The sequence below is a fragment of the Lagenorhynchus albirostris genome, chromosome 12 (assembly GCF_949774975.1).
Source record: "Lagenorhynchus albirostris chromosome 12, mLagAlb1.1, whole genome shotgun sequence".
Lineage (NCBI taxonomy): Eukaryota > Metazoa > Chordata > Mammalia > Artiodactyla > Delphinidae > Lagenorhynchus > Lagenorhynchus albirostris.
Genome location: NC_083106.1, coordinates 85,779,995 through 85,792,299, shown reverse-complemented (window position 1 = coordinate 85,792,299; position 12,305 = coordinate 85,779,995).

Here is a 12,305-nt window from a genome sequence, read left to right as displayed (position 1 = left end):
TAGTTAGTGGGGAGAAGAACAGAGAAATGAGTCTGCATCATCTTGTCTAGACCAGAAATCCTAAAAATATATTGTGGTAAAATTCATGAAAATGGTTTCAAACAATTTAGATAAAATTATTTCCATCTCTAGAATATCTCAATTTCCTCCATTTCCCCTTCATTTAAGATACTGTGACTTGCTGGGGATAACTTGTCACAGCATCAAAGATGCCCAGTACAGATTTGTCTTCTCTAGGGATTCACTGTTGCTGACAATTATTTTTACACAACTGTTATGGCCTCTGTGTTGCATTTACCATAGTTGTTGGCTAGATCATCTTTACTTCCTCAGATCTCTAACCAAGCAGTTGTCACCCTAACTGGTGGAAGGTATTGTAGTTACTATAATTTTAATGAAAATTCAAGTCATTTGACCTAAAATTCCTGTATAGTCTTCCTCTTTACACCAAAATCTACCTTCCCCCTTTCTGTCCCATCTCTCGCAGATAAAAAGTATGTCCCTTTTTAGTCGCCACTGTTCATTCCATTGACATAATATTTGGGCCTGAATCTTTCACCTTATCTCCCCTATAATTCTAATTTTTTAACAAATTACTCATTCTTTTCCCTTAATCGAATGAAATGAGTGTCCCTGGAGTTAGGCTTGGTGGAGGTAATATGAACACAGATCTAGAAATTTAAGAATTATAAGAAAAATATTTTTAGGATTTAAAATACTCTAATATATATTTATTACATATAATATATTATCTATCATACTATATATTTTATATTATATAACATATATCATGTTATCATATCATATCTACTTTATATAATATAATTGGAATATTGATTTTATATTAACAATAATATAACATTAATATATTTTATATAATATGTTATATTCTAATATAATATAAATATAATTATTTTACAGTAATTAACATAATGATATAATATTAATATAATTATTTTATATAATAATATGTATTATGCCATATACTATATATCATATATAAAATATTAAATTATATATGATATATTATAATATTATCAAATAATAATATATATTGAATTATATATACTATTATATATTATATGATATACACCATTTATATAAATTATATATAATTATACATAATTAATATATAAAAATTAATATAATTATAATATATAATGATATATGTTATATCATTATTACTAATTATTATTATATTACATAATTATATAGAATAATAATATGCACATATATTTTACATAATATCTGTAATATATGTATTACATGATAAATATTTTTTAAATATTTAAATTATAATTTTATTGATTTTTTTTTTTTTTTTTTTTTTTTTTTGCAGTATGTGGGCCTCTCACTGTTGTGGCCTCTACCGTTGCAGAGCACAGGCTACAGATGGGCAGGCTCAGTGGCCATGGCTCACGGGCCTAGCTGCTCTGCGGCATGTGGTTTCTTCCTGGACTGGGGCACGAACCCATGTCCCCTGCATTGGCAGGCGAACTCACAACAACTGAGCCACCAGGGAAGCCCTTATTGATATTTTTGATATAATTATATATTATATATCATATGGTATGTTACATTATATATAACATTCGTATTATATATAATATATAAATATAACATACAGGATTTTATATAAATTATATATAATAAATATTCAATTATAAAACCTATATATATAATTTAATATATATAATCATATATATATATAAGTATATATACACATATAATATATAATGTATATTATATATTTTATATATGATATAGGATATATAATATAATGTAATATATCATATAATATAAAAATTATATGTAATCTATATTTTTATATTAAATATACTCTATTTTATATATATTATTTATAAAATATACATATATAAAATTGTATATAATCTTTATTTATATATATATTTGTATATGCATTTTTATATAACTTATTTTATATATTTTATATATAATATAGTATATTATATGGTATACATTACATAGTATAAGGTAATAATATATAATATAATTAATTCTTATTAAATATAATACTAATATATAAATATGTAAGGATTCTATAAATTTTTGTTATTTAAAAAATATAAATATATAAATTTATATATTATTCATATTATATATAAATTTATATATTACATAAATATTAATGTGTATAATATATAAACGTATATATTATACAAATAAAATATATATAATATATAAGGATATCTTATATCATATATTTATTATATTATATTATATATAGTTACATAATATATATTACATACAATCATATATAATTATAAAATATATTTATATAATATATAATATATAGGGCTTCCCTGGTGGCGCAGTGGTTGAGAGTCCACCTGCCGATGCAGGGTACATGGGTTTGTGCCCCTGTCCGGGAGGATCCCACTTGCCACAGAGCAGCTGGGCCCATGAGCCATGGCCGCTGAGCCTGCCCGTCCGGAACCTGTGTTCCACAGTGGGAGAGGCCACAGCAGTGAGAGGCCTGCATACCGCAAAAAACAAACAAACAAACAAACAAACAAAAAATATATAATATATATATCATATATAATATTAAATTCTATATAATTTATATTTAGAAATATATATTTAATATAAAATCATATATAATATAATTATAATATATAATAATATATTCTTTACATCTTATATATTATGTAGGTAATATAATATTTATAAAAGCGTATAATATTTTTTAAATATACATAATAATTATAATTAGTATCATAATTAGTGTTAGTAATACTAACAATTATTATTAGTAATAATACAATTACTAATTATTAGTAGTAATTAGTGCTACTTTATATATGTGATATTTTAAATTAATATGATTATAATGTATATTATATAATATTTAATATATATTTATAATATTATTATTACATATATCATGTTATATAATATATTGTTCTGCATAATTTTATAAACCATATATATTATACAATTATATGTTATACATTTAATATATTTATATTATATTATGTGTATTATACATATAATTTTAAAATATGTACAGAATATATATTATATTATGTATAATATATATAAAATCATATATATTAATATATAATTATAATATGTATTATAATCTATAATTATAATATAATTATAATATGATTATAATACATAATGATATGTAATATATAATTATTGCTAATTATCATTTTATATAATTTATATGTGTTATTATATTTTATATAATGTATAATATATAACATATATAATATATAATATATAAATAAATATATTTTATATAATATATAAATTAAAAATATATATTTTATATAATATAAATTATATATAATGTTATACTATATATAATAATATAATATATCATTTTTATGAAAATAAATAAAATAATAAATGAAAATATAATAATTTAATATATATTTATAATATTATAATATTACATTATATATTATAACATGTGTCATATTTTGTATACCATTATATCATAGATATGTATTATAGAAATACTATTATTATATTATTATATAATGAAATATAATATATTATTATATATTATGTTATTAATAATATATAATATACTTATACATAATTATTATTATATATAATAATCATAATTATATATTAATTATATATATATTTCTGAAAAATTAATTATCTATATACTTTATCAGTTGTAAGGAGTTGTAAAATATAAGGGAAGTCTAGATCCTTTTCACAGTTCAAAGATGAATTCTCTAGAAACCCTTTGTGTATTAAAATACTCTTCATGTGTTTGCCATATTTGAAAGGACGATTGACTTATTAACTTTAAAATATCACTGACAGACTTGCTTATATTCGATCATGTTTAACAAGTTACAATTCTGGAATTATAAACTGACACCTTAAGAGGGATTCTGGCAATTTGAAATTTATTATTCAGTGAAGTTGGAGGTACCTTATATATTAAAATATTACAAGAACCTAATCATCTTGAAATGAGAAACTAGAGAGAAGAGGTAGAGTATTACTGCTGTTTTCAAAACTTTGATCTCATTTCAAGGGTAATAGAGATAAGATATTTTTCTATATTTTCCAGATGATAATGTCTGGACCCAAGGAAAAAGTCCTAAAGAGAACTAGATCTTAGCACAATATGAGTAAACATAAATAAAAAAGAAAATAATAACAGCCTAAACTTCAGCAATGTTAAAAGATGAAGTAGTTTCCAACAGGAAGTGTCGAGTTACTCATCCATCAGTGGAGTTACTCTTATGGTTTGAATCCATAATGAGACTGGGCTTTATTCTCACAAAGGTAGTGAGAAAGGATTGAAACATCAAAGGAACTTTAGATCAGATGTCCTCTAATGCCCTTTCCAACCTTGGGACTATAAAATGTAAACTTCACCAATTTCCCCAAAAGAGAATAGTGCATTTATACCTCTGGCCAAAGGGATCTTTATAGTATTCATAAACAACAACAGAGGAAGAAATGTTTTTAAATTATTTACAGAACTACTGACAGATAATACATATAAACAAATAAATATGATTTATTCCAGGACTTCCAAAATATAATGTCTTTGTTCTCCTTGTAATTCACCATTTTTTGTGTGAATATTTAAACATTTTTATAGTAGACTGATCTAATTTAATCATTTTGCACTTTCCAAAATAATAGGATTAAATTTGAGATTTATTTCTACCTCTACAAGTCAAATTCTTCCTTCATTAAAGGTACATTTATTTGCCCTACCTACATGACTTAGAGTTATTTATAGAATTTGCTTTAAATTTAATAAGATATAGACCCAGTTCTAGTGAAGTTTTCTGATTTTAAATTTTCATATGGAGGAATGTCAAAGATCATTTATAGCTTTGCTAGCAAAATGAGTTCATATATTTTTTAAAACAAAAACTTGTACTAACAAAACCACTTGCAAATTTGCTTATTTGTGGTTTTTAATTTTCAAACTTTTGTAAGAAAATTCAGCCTTAATAATAGTCATTTCATAATGTCTTCAGAAAGAAGATTATCAATTTCAGTGGTTTGAGAATAAAAGAAAGCCGACTGTAGTATAATTGGTGGAAAGGGCACTATAATACGTTTACCTATGACTGTAAGTGAATCATCAGGATTTCAGTATACTTTAAAGTGTGTTACTTAAACCAACTACATCAGAGTTACTTGGGAAGTGTGTTGATAGATCCAATCCTAGGCTTTCAGAATCAGATTTCTGAGAATAAAGTCAGAAAATATGTATTTATTATAAAGACACATTCAGCTCTAATGACAGGGATAATTAAAGAAATAAATAATAAAATAATTACTGAAATAAAATAAAACTCTTTATGGAGTGAGAAAATATTTTTTAATGACTTTGAAAGGCTATGAACTTATGTATAAAACCTAACACTTTGCCTTGTTTCAAAAACAATCATGTTTGTCTCCATCAGAAGATGAATTCTCACCTGTGCTATTTAGTTAACAGAAACTACTTTGAAATTTCTATAATTTGTATAAATAAAAGCAAGCTGGAACTTGCTTTTATGTAAGACTTAATATTTGGGAATAACATTTTCACAAATTGTAAAGTTGTAGAGATTTAGCTCAAAAGTTCCTAAGTGTGCTCAAAAGTTCCTAAGTGTCTGTCCAAAACGGGATAAAAAGCTTTGCTCTCAATGTTTTAATCTGCTTGAGAAATTACTGCGGAAAGAAGGAGGTGGGGAGGGGGGAAGGGGAGCTCCAGGTAGAATGGCTGAAGGAGAGTTGACCTAATCTGGCCATGGTAAGCATACCTCATCAGGGAGAGGCTCTGTGCTGATGCTACTGTGTCCACAGGTAGAGCCTTTCCCCTCCTGGTGTTTGCTACCTGTTCATGTGCACTCTGCTGTCCAAAGGTTGTCTCAGATTGTGTGTGTGTGTGTGTTATCCAGATCCAAAGCTTGGTTTTGTCATTGGTTTTCATGACAACAAGTCTGCACACATAGAAACATTTCATGATTATTGTACTTTATTCAATATTGAAGGAGTCTTAAGTGTAACAAAGCAGACAGTCTTCTGCAAAATCTATCTCATTTCCCTTTCCTTTCTCTCTCTCCGTTCACAGAACTTGGATATATCTGCACTATATCTTCTACCCTAAAAGAATTTTCAAGGAATATTTTTCAATTACAAATAATTTTATCTATGTAAGAACTCCTGAAGACACTTTCTTCCCCCATGAGAACGGAAGTTCTTTCCAGGCATGAATTTTTGTTTGTTTTTGTTGCCTTTTATCAAATCCCCAGGGACTTTGTCAAATGCCTGGGACATAGTAGACCCTCAACCACTAATTGTTGATTTGTTAAATGAGATAGATGCTTTGTATACTGAGTGTTTTCTTACATGGAGTCAGAATCACATGTCTTACTAACCCTGCTTTAACTTTCCTTCCACAGTACAAGAAAAAATTCTCGCTGGTTCAGGTCACCTCATAATACCTATCTTCACTGTAGCCAAGTGAGCTAGGAAAGATTCCTGTCTTTTTATTGTCCAAATAATAGTGAGTCCATACCTATTTCTGCAAAGAAACACACACACACACACACACACACACACACACACACACACACATACACACACACATACACAGCTCAGAGACCTGGTCTAAATTTAAGGGACATTCTGATGATAGGGGAAAACACTGCTCCAGGAGGAAGGTACTGGGGTGTGATAGACTGAGTCATATCTGTATCAGATCCAACTCCATAAATGAGGCTAATGCTGCTGGTCCCAGCCTGGCTGTTCGGTCTCACTTCCTGAGTTTCTCACTCTCTTAGTCTTGGTTTCTTCCTCTCACTCCTCTTAAGAAGAAGCCACATTTGCACTTCTCTGTGAACTACTCCCACAATAACTCAGGTAGACTTGGATGAATTTCCCAGACAGTACTTCATCTTATCTTACTGACAGTTTCATTTCTATATATGGTTATTATTCCTCTTCTTTCATATTTTCTAATTACAAATACTTATATAATAGTGTCATATTTATTCTGGTACAGGTTTCTAGTTTCTGGGAACATGAAGTACTTCTACTTCTCCAACTGGGGCTCTTCTCCCTCTTCATGAATCACTCTCTGTTTTCTAGAATTGGGTTTTTTTTTTTTTTAAGTTTCTAGGCCATAAATAAAGATGGAGAATCACTCTTCTTGCCCCAGGAGTAGGGTGGGGAACATGCTGCAATACAAGGACATGCAGTGTGTTGGTTGGTGCTCCAGACATGTCAGCTTCTAAGAATTGCATCTCCAGTTCTTTTTAAATTTATTTATTTATTTATTTATTTATTAGGCTGCATTGGGTCTTTGTTGCTGCGCGCAGGTTTTCTCTAGTTGCGGCGAGTGGGGCTACTCTTCGTTGCAGTGCACAGGCTTCTCATTGTGGTGGCTTCTCTTGCAGAGCATGAGCTCTAGGCTTGCGGGCTGCAGTAGTTGTGGCACTTGGGCTCAGTAGTTGTGGCTCACGGGCTCCAGAGTGCAAGCTCAGTAATTGTGGCTCATGGGCTTAGTTGCTCCGCGGCATGTGGGATCTTCCCAGACCAGGGCTCGAACCCGTGTCCCCTGCATTGGCAGGTGGATTCTTAACCTACTGCACCACCAGGGAAGTCCCTCCAGTTCTTATAAACATTATTAGCTGCCAGAATCAAAACAAAATGAGAAAGGGAAAATAAGATAAGTGGGGAGAGAGGATGTTGGCAGCAGCCATTGATGGATCATTTATAAAAGTGATGTTCAGAAGTAGAGAAGGGTCTAATTTTAAAAACTACACCAAGACTTGTTTGCAAGAGTCTTCTATTATCATAAAATACCATCCTGCTGCATAGAAGATAGAATTTGATTTTTTCTCCCTAAAAATCATCACCTGATATGCAATATAAGTCTCTGCACTTTAAAAATAGTTTTACCACTTGTCTCCTGGATGGTTATTTTACAATCCAATATAAATATAATAATCTGAATAAGAATGTGTGGGGCTCTCACAATTTTAACAACAAGGACTCATAAAGATATTATTTCACTAATATTAATATAGTTACTCTTTTAGTATTGAAGGTAACAAACCTTTAGTAGCAGAAAAATGGTAGGCCTCTCATTTTTGTTTACCAAGCAGCATTTCATGAGATTTCCTGTCTGTGTCATTACCCATAGCGGAAATGTTAGTTTTATAATGGAAATGCTATACAGCATACCAGTAATCACCGGCTTGTCTACATAAGTAACACCAATGTGGATTTCCATCAAATAATTCACACTCTTTCAGCTCCATTGGGTCACAGTAGAAATAGGTGTCATATATGGGCTTTTTACCCAAATAAACTCCTAAATTACAAATCCTCATCCCCAACCATGATTCATATCCTGTCCTCTCCCTCACTCCTCATGTCAGAGATGTTGCTGCTGCCTTTGTCATGATAAATGCTGTGAAAATAAAGCAACAACTGACATGTGAACCCCAGTTTTCAGAAAATATGTGAGTTCCAAAATAGGAGCCAGAGGTATTAAAAACCTGAAAGATTGATTCCAAGTATTGAACCAGGAACAGACTCAAAGTTGGGGCTGACTTCCCTATCTGTTTAAATCCAAATACTCCTACCCAGTTGTGTGGCCCAGAGGACAATGCCATAAACTGTGTACTTCACTTTGATATACTGTCAAATCCTAACAAGACATTCAGGTGGGTGCACACATCTTTAAACAGTTCCTTCCTCAGCCATCATAGCCCTAAATTAACTGTGTCCAGTAGATATAATAAAGCAATGTAAGAGGCTGAAATTTAGAGAGTCTGTTTGCCAGGAAATGAGAAAGAAATGCATAAATTTAGTTAGGAGGGTGTCCCAATCCCAATAAATTTCATTATGAAAACCAGTGTCCAGTCCACTGGTATTGCCTTGTAAATATGATGTACTTTTTAAATAAAAATAACACATTAAATTATGTCTTTGGTTCCTTAGGATTTTGGGGGGGCACCTTCTTAAACTTTATGCCCAAGTTAAGTACCTTACCCCCCTATAGTCCTGTTTTCTGAGTGCCAAAGATGAGTTGTAGATATTTGAATTGTTTTCAGTGGCTAGCCCTGGACCACAGTGCTGACCAGATCAGTTTCCAACTCTTCCTTTCCCTTGAGCCACAGGATCCTTTGACCTCAGAAACCAAGTTGCCAGCCATTAGTTACAGACACAGTTAAATCAATAGATACATGTCTTGCTTTTTGTTGTTATTTTTAATAACAGCATTTCTATGGGAAATGTGTTTAAAACTCCAAGTAATTATTTTTAAGAACTTGGTTTTGGAGAATATGGAAGGGAGAGATTGATGTTTACACACACACATTCTTCCAGAGTCTTCCCTGAGGAACCAAAATAGCTTCACTTCATTTTGCAGACATATTCAAATGCATGATCTATTGGTGATATTTCCTCAAGTACATGCAAGTCTCATACGACAACGCTTAAGGTGCAAGTCACCATGTTTGGGGTAAGGAAACAAGTTAATACCTGGTTCCAAAGTCCCAAGAGTGCACATGGTTTCACTGGGAAGAAAATATTGACATTTGCTGGGGACCAGCACACTGGACCTATATCAATCAGGAGCCGTTGATGGTGCCTCCAATGTGCCTCTCCACTCAGATGGTAAACCTCATAGGCTCATAGCTCCCTTTTCAGCTAAAATGACTGAATCTAGCCCTTGTTTTTGGAATGACTGCCTCACTGCTTTCATTACAACCTATTTGTCCACATCACCAGCAATGTGGCATTCTCCCTCCACACAGAACGTCTGATAGTTGGCTATGGGAATAGGGCGAGAAATACAAATGGAGGTGTTGACAAGTATTCCTTCATGGGATATGCAGAGTCTGAGGTCATCTCTTGCTGTCTCCAATGTCCGTGTCAGATTCATGACCAAACTGCCCTACTAAGGTGTGCAGACTAGGAGCAGGTGAGGGAAATAGAGTGATAAGTTATTTGGATAAATTTTGAGGAGGATGCTTCAATAATCAAGGACACCAAATGCCTGTGTCTATTAGGGTGTGTGGAGACTCTAATGAAAACATTGGTTACCAGACCATTGCTGAGTGGCTTTTGTGAAAAAGTGTGCTTTATTATCACATAAGATTGCCGGAAAGCTGAAAACAAAACACAGATTAATTTCAAAAGCCATGATCATGTGACCAAAGACAGCTGATCACATTAGAACAGCACCACCATAACTTGAAAAAGTGTCCACTTTGGTGTGGCCCCACCAAATAGTCATGAGAATGGTCAAAGTCCAGTACAGGCAATCGGTGTGCCAGGAGTGAGCAGGGCCACAATCCACACCGTGTTGTCATGAGACAAATGGACCAACTTCTGGCAGGAGCCACAAATCTGGCAGTCAGTGCTGGCCTCCGCATCAGACACATAGGTCTGTTTACTCCGTGCCTAGTCTAGGAGAGCAGTTCTGTTGCCATGTCTGGTACAATTATCAATATAGGCAGCAGTGGGGACGATCTGGATTTTAAGTCTCTTGATGAGGAACTTGACTCCATTTGGTCTCTTCAGTTAAAGGCCCTTACTATGGGCATCTTTGTGATGATCGAGAGACTGACTAGTAGCCATGATTTGTTTCCACCATGTGCATCTTCCAAGAGTGGTGTCTTTAACCCACCAGTCCCTAGTTTTCTAAAGTAGGAGATTAAACTGGAACCCAACCTCTTGGGAAATAGCTCAAGCATCACTGAAAATATTATCACAAGGCTAATCAAGGGTAGTATTGTTCAGGTAAACAAGAACAGCCTTGGGTTTGGCCCACTAAACAAGAGACCGTGTCATTTTAATCTGCATAGCTGATGATGAGATTGAACAGTGCAGCAGGCTCGTGGACACCATCAGGTTCCACCTTGGCCAAACCATCCATGAAACATCTGTGGAGCAAGGGCCCTGTTGAGGCAGCAGCTTTGCTTCAGTCAAGGGAGTGGGGATGAAATTTTCCCTAATTAGATAGTTGCCACTTTTTCATGAAAATACTGAGAGGCCACTGGAGCAAGTCAGCTGTGCTCTGGAATATAACTTTTCCGTTTGACTAGCTATTTTTCCGGGACCTACGTTCTTTGTTAATCATTGAGTCTGAGTTGATCTACCCCCAAACAGGAATATCGGGCTCAGCAGTCACCAGACCATGGGTCACGTGCTCAGTTTATACAAGAATTTCATAATAAACTAATGGCTGCTTTTGAAAATGTGTCTGGTTGACATGCCAGGGAAAGAACGAGCCCGAATCCTCAAGGCGGGCGGCTTCCCATTGTTAGAGGTCCCAGTTGTCAACATGGTCAGGCACAGAGACTCACAGCTCTGAGGACTGTTAGAGGGTGAGACCCCAAAGTCCCCAGCCCTTCTCTACATGTGGCTTTTTCCCATTTGGGGAATTCCTTTTGCTACTAATGGGAAGAGGAAGTAAAAGCATTTAACACTCGATTCAGATGTAGAAACCACCACCACAGTGTACAGAATAGGCTGTAGAGGCTCCAGAGGATCGTCTAGAGCAAGGGCATACACTTCCTTGGGTTGGGCAGATGGGGTGAGGGCCAATCAGAGCAATCTAACAGGGCATTGAGCAGGGTCAGGGGGCGTGTCTACAGGTTAGACTCGGAGCACTGTTGTTTCCCCAAATCCACACATGGGTTCTGCTATGACTCCCCCACCCACATTCATAAGTGAAAAACCTACTGTCCAAGGTGATGGTATTAGGCGGTGAGGCCTTTAGAAGGTGACTAGGTCACGAGAGGGACCCTTCATGAGTGGGGTTAGTATCATTACTAAAGAGACTCCAGGGAGCTGGCTTGACCCTGCCACTGTGTGAGGACACAGCAATAAGTTAGCAGTCAGCAACCTGGAAGAAGGCCTTCACAAAACCAACCACACTGACACCTGATCCTGGACTTCTGGCCTCCAGAACTGGGAGAAATATATTTTTGTTGTTTATAAGCCACCCAATCTTGTTAGAACACCCCAAACGGACTAAGATAGGCTCCTTCTAGGCTTTTTCCTTAGCCCTGAGAGTTCTACCTTCCAAAGTTTGAGGCTAAATTCTTAACTTCATTCCAAGCAGATTAATGATCTACAGAATGATTGAGGGGAGACCCCTTTTGGCTTTATTGCAGAACCCTTCTTTCTAGCTAGACTTGTTTCCCACACATTGGAAAATTATGGGAGAATTCACCCTACATTTCTGGCCTAGTTCCTGACTCTTCACCATTGACTCAGAATACAGAAAATGCCTCACATTGAAAAGTCACCTTACGTCTGGTTGGGAGCAGGTTGTA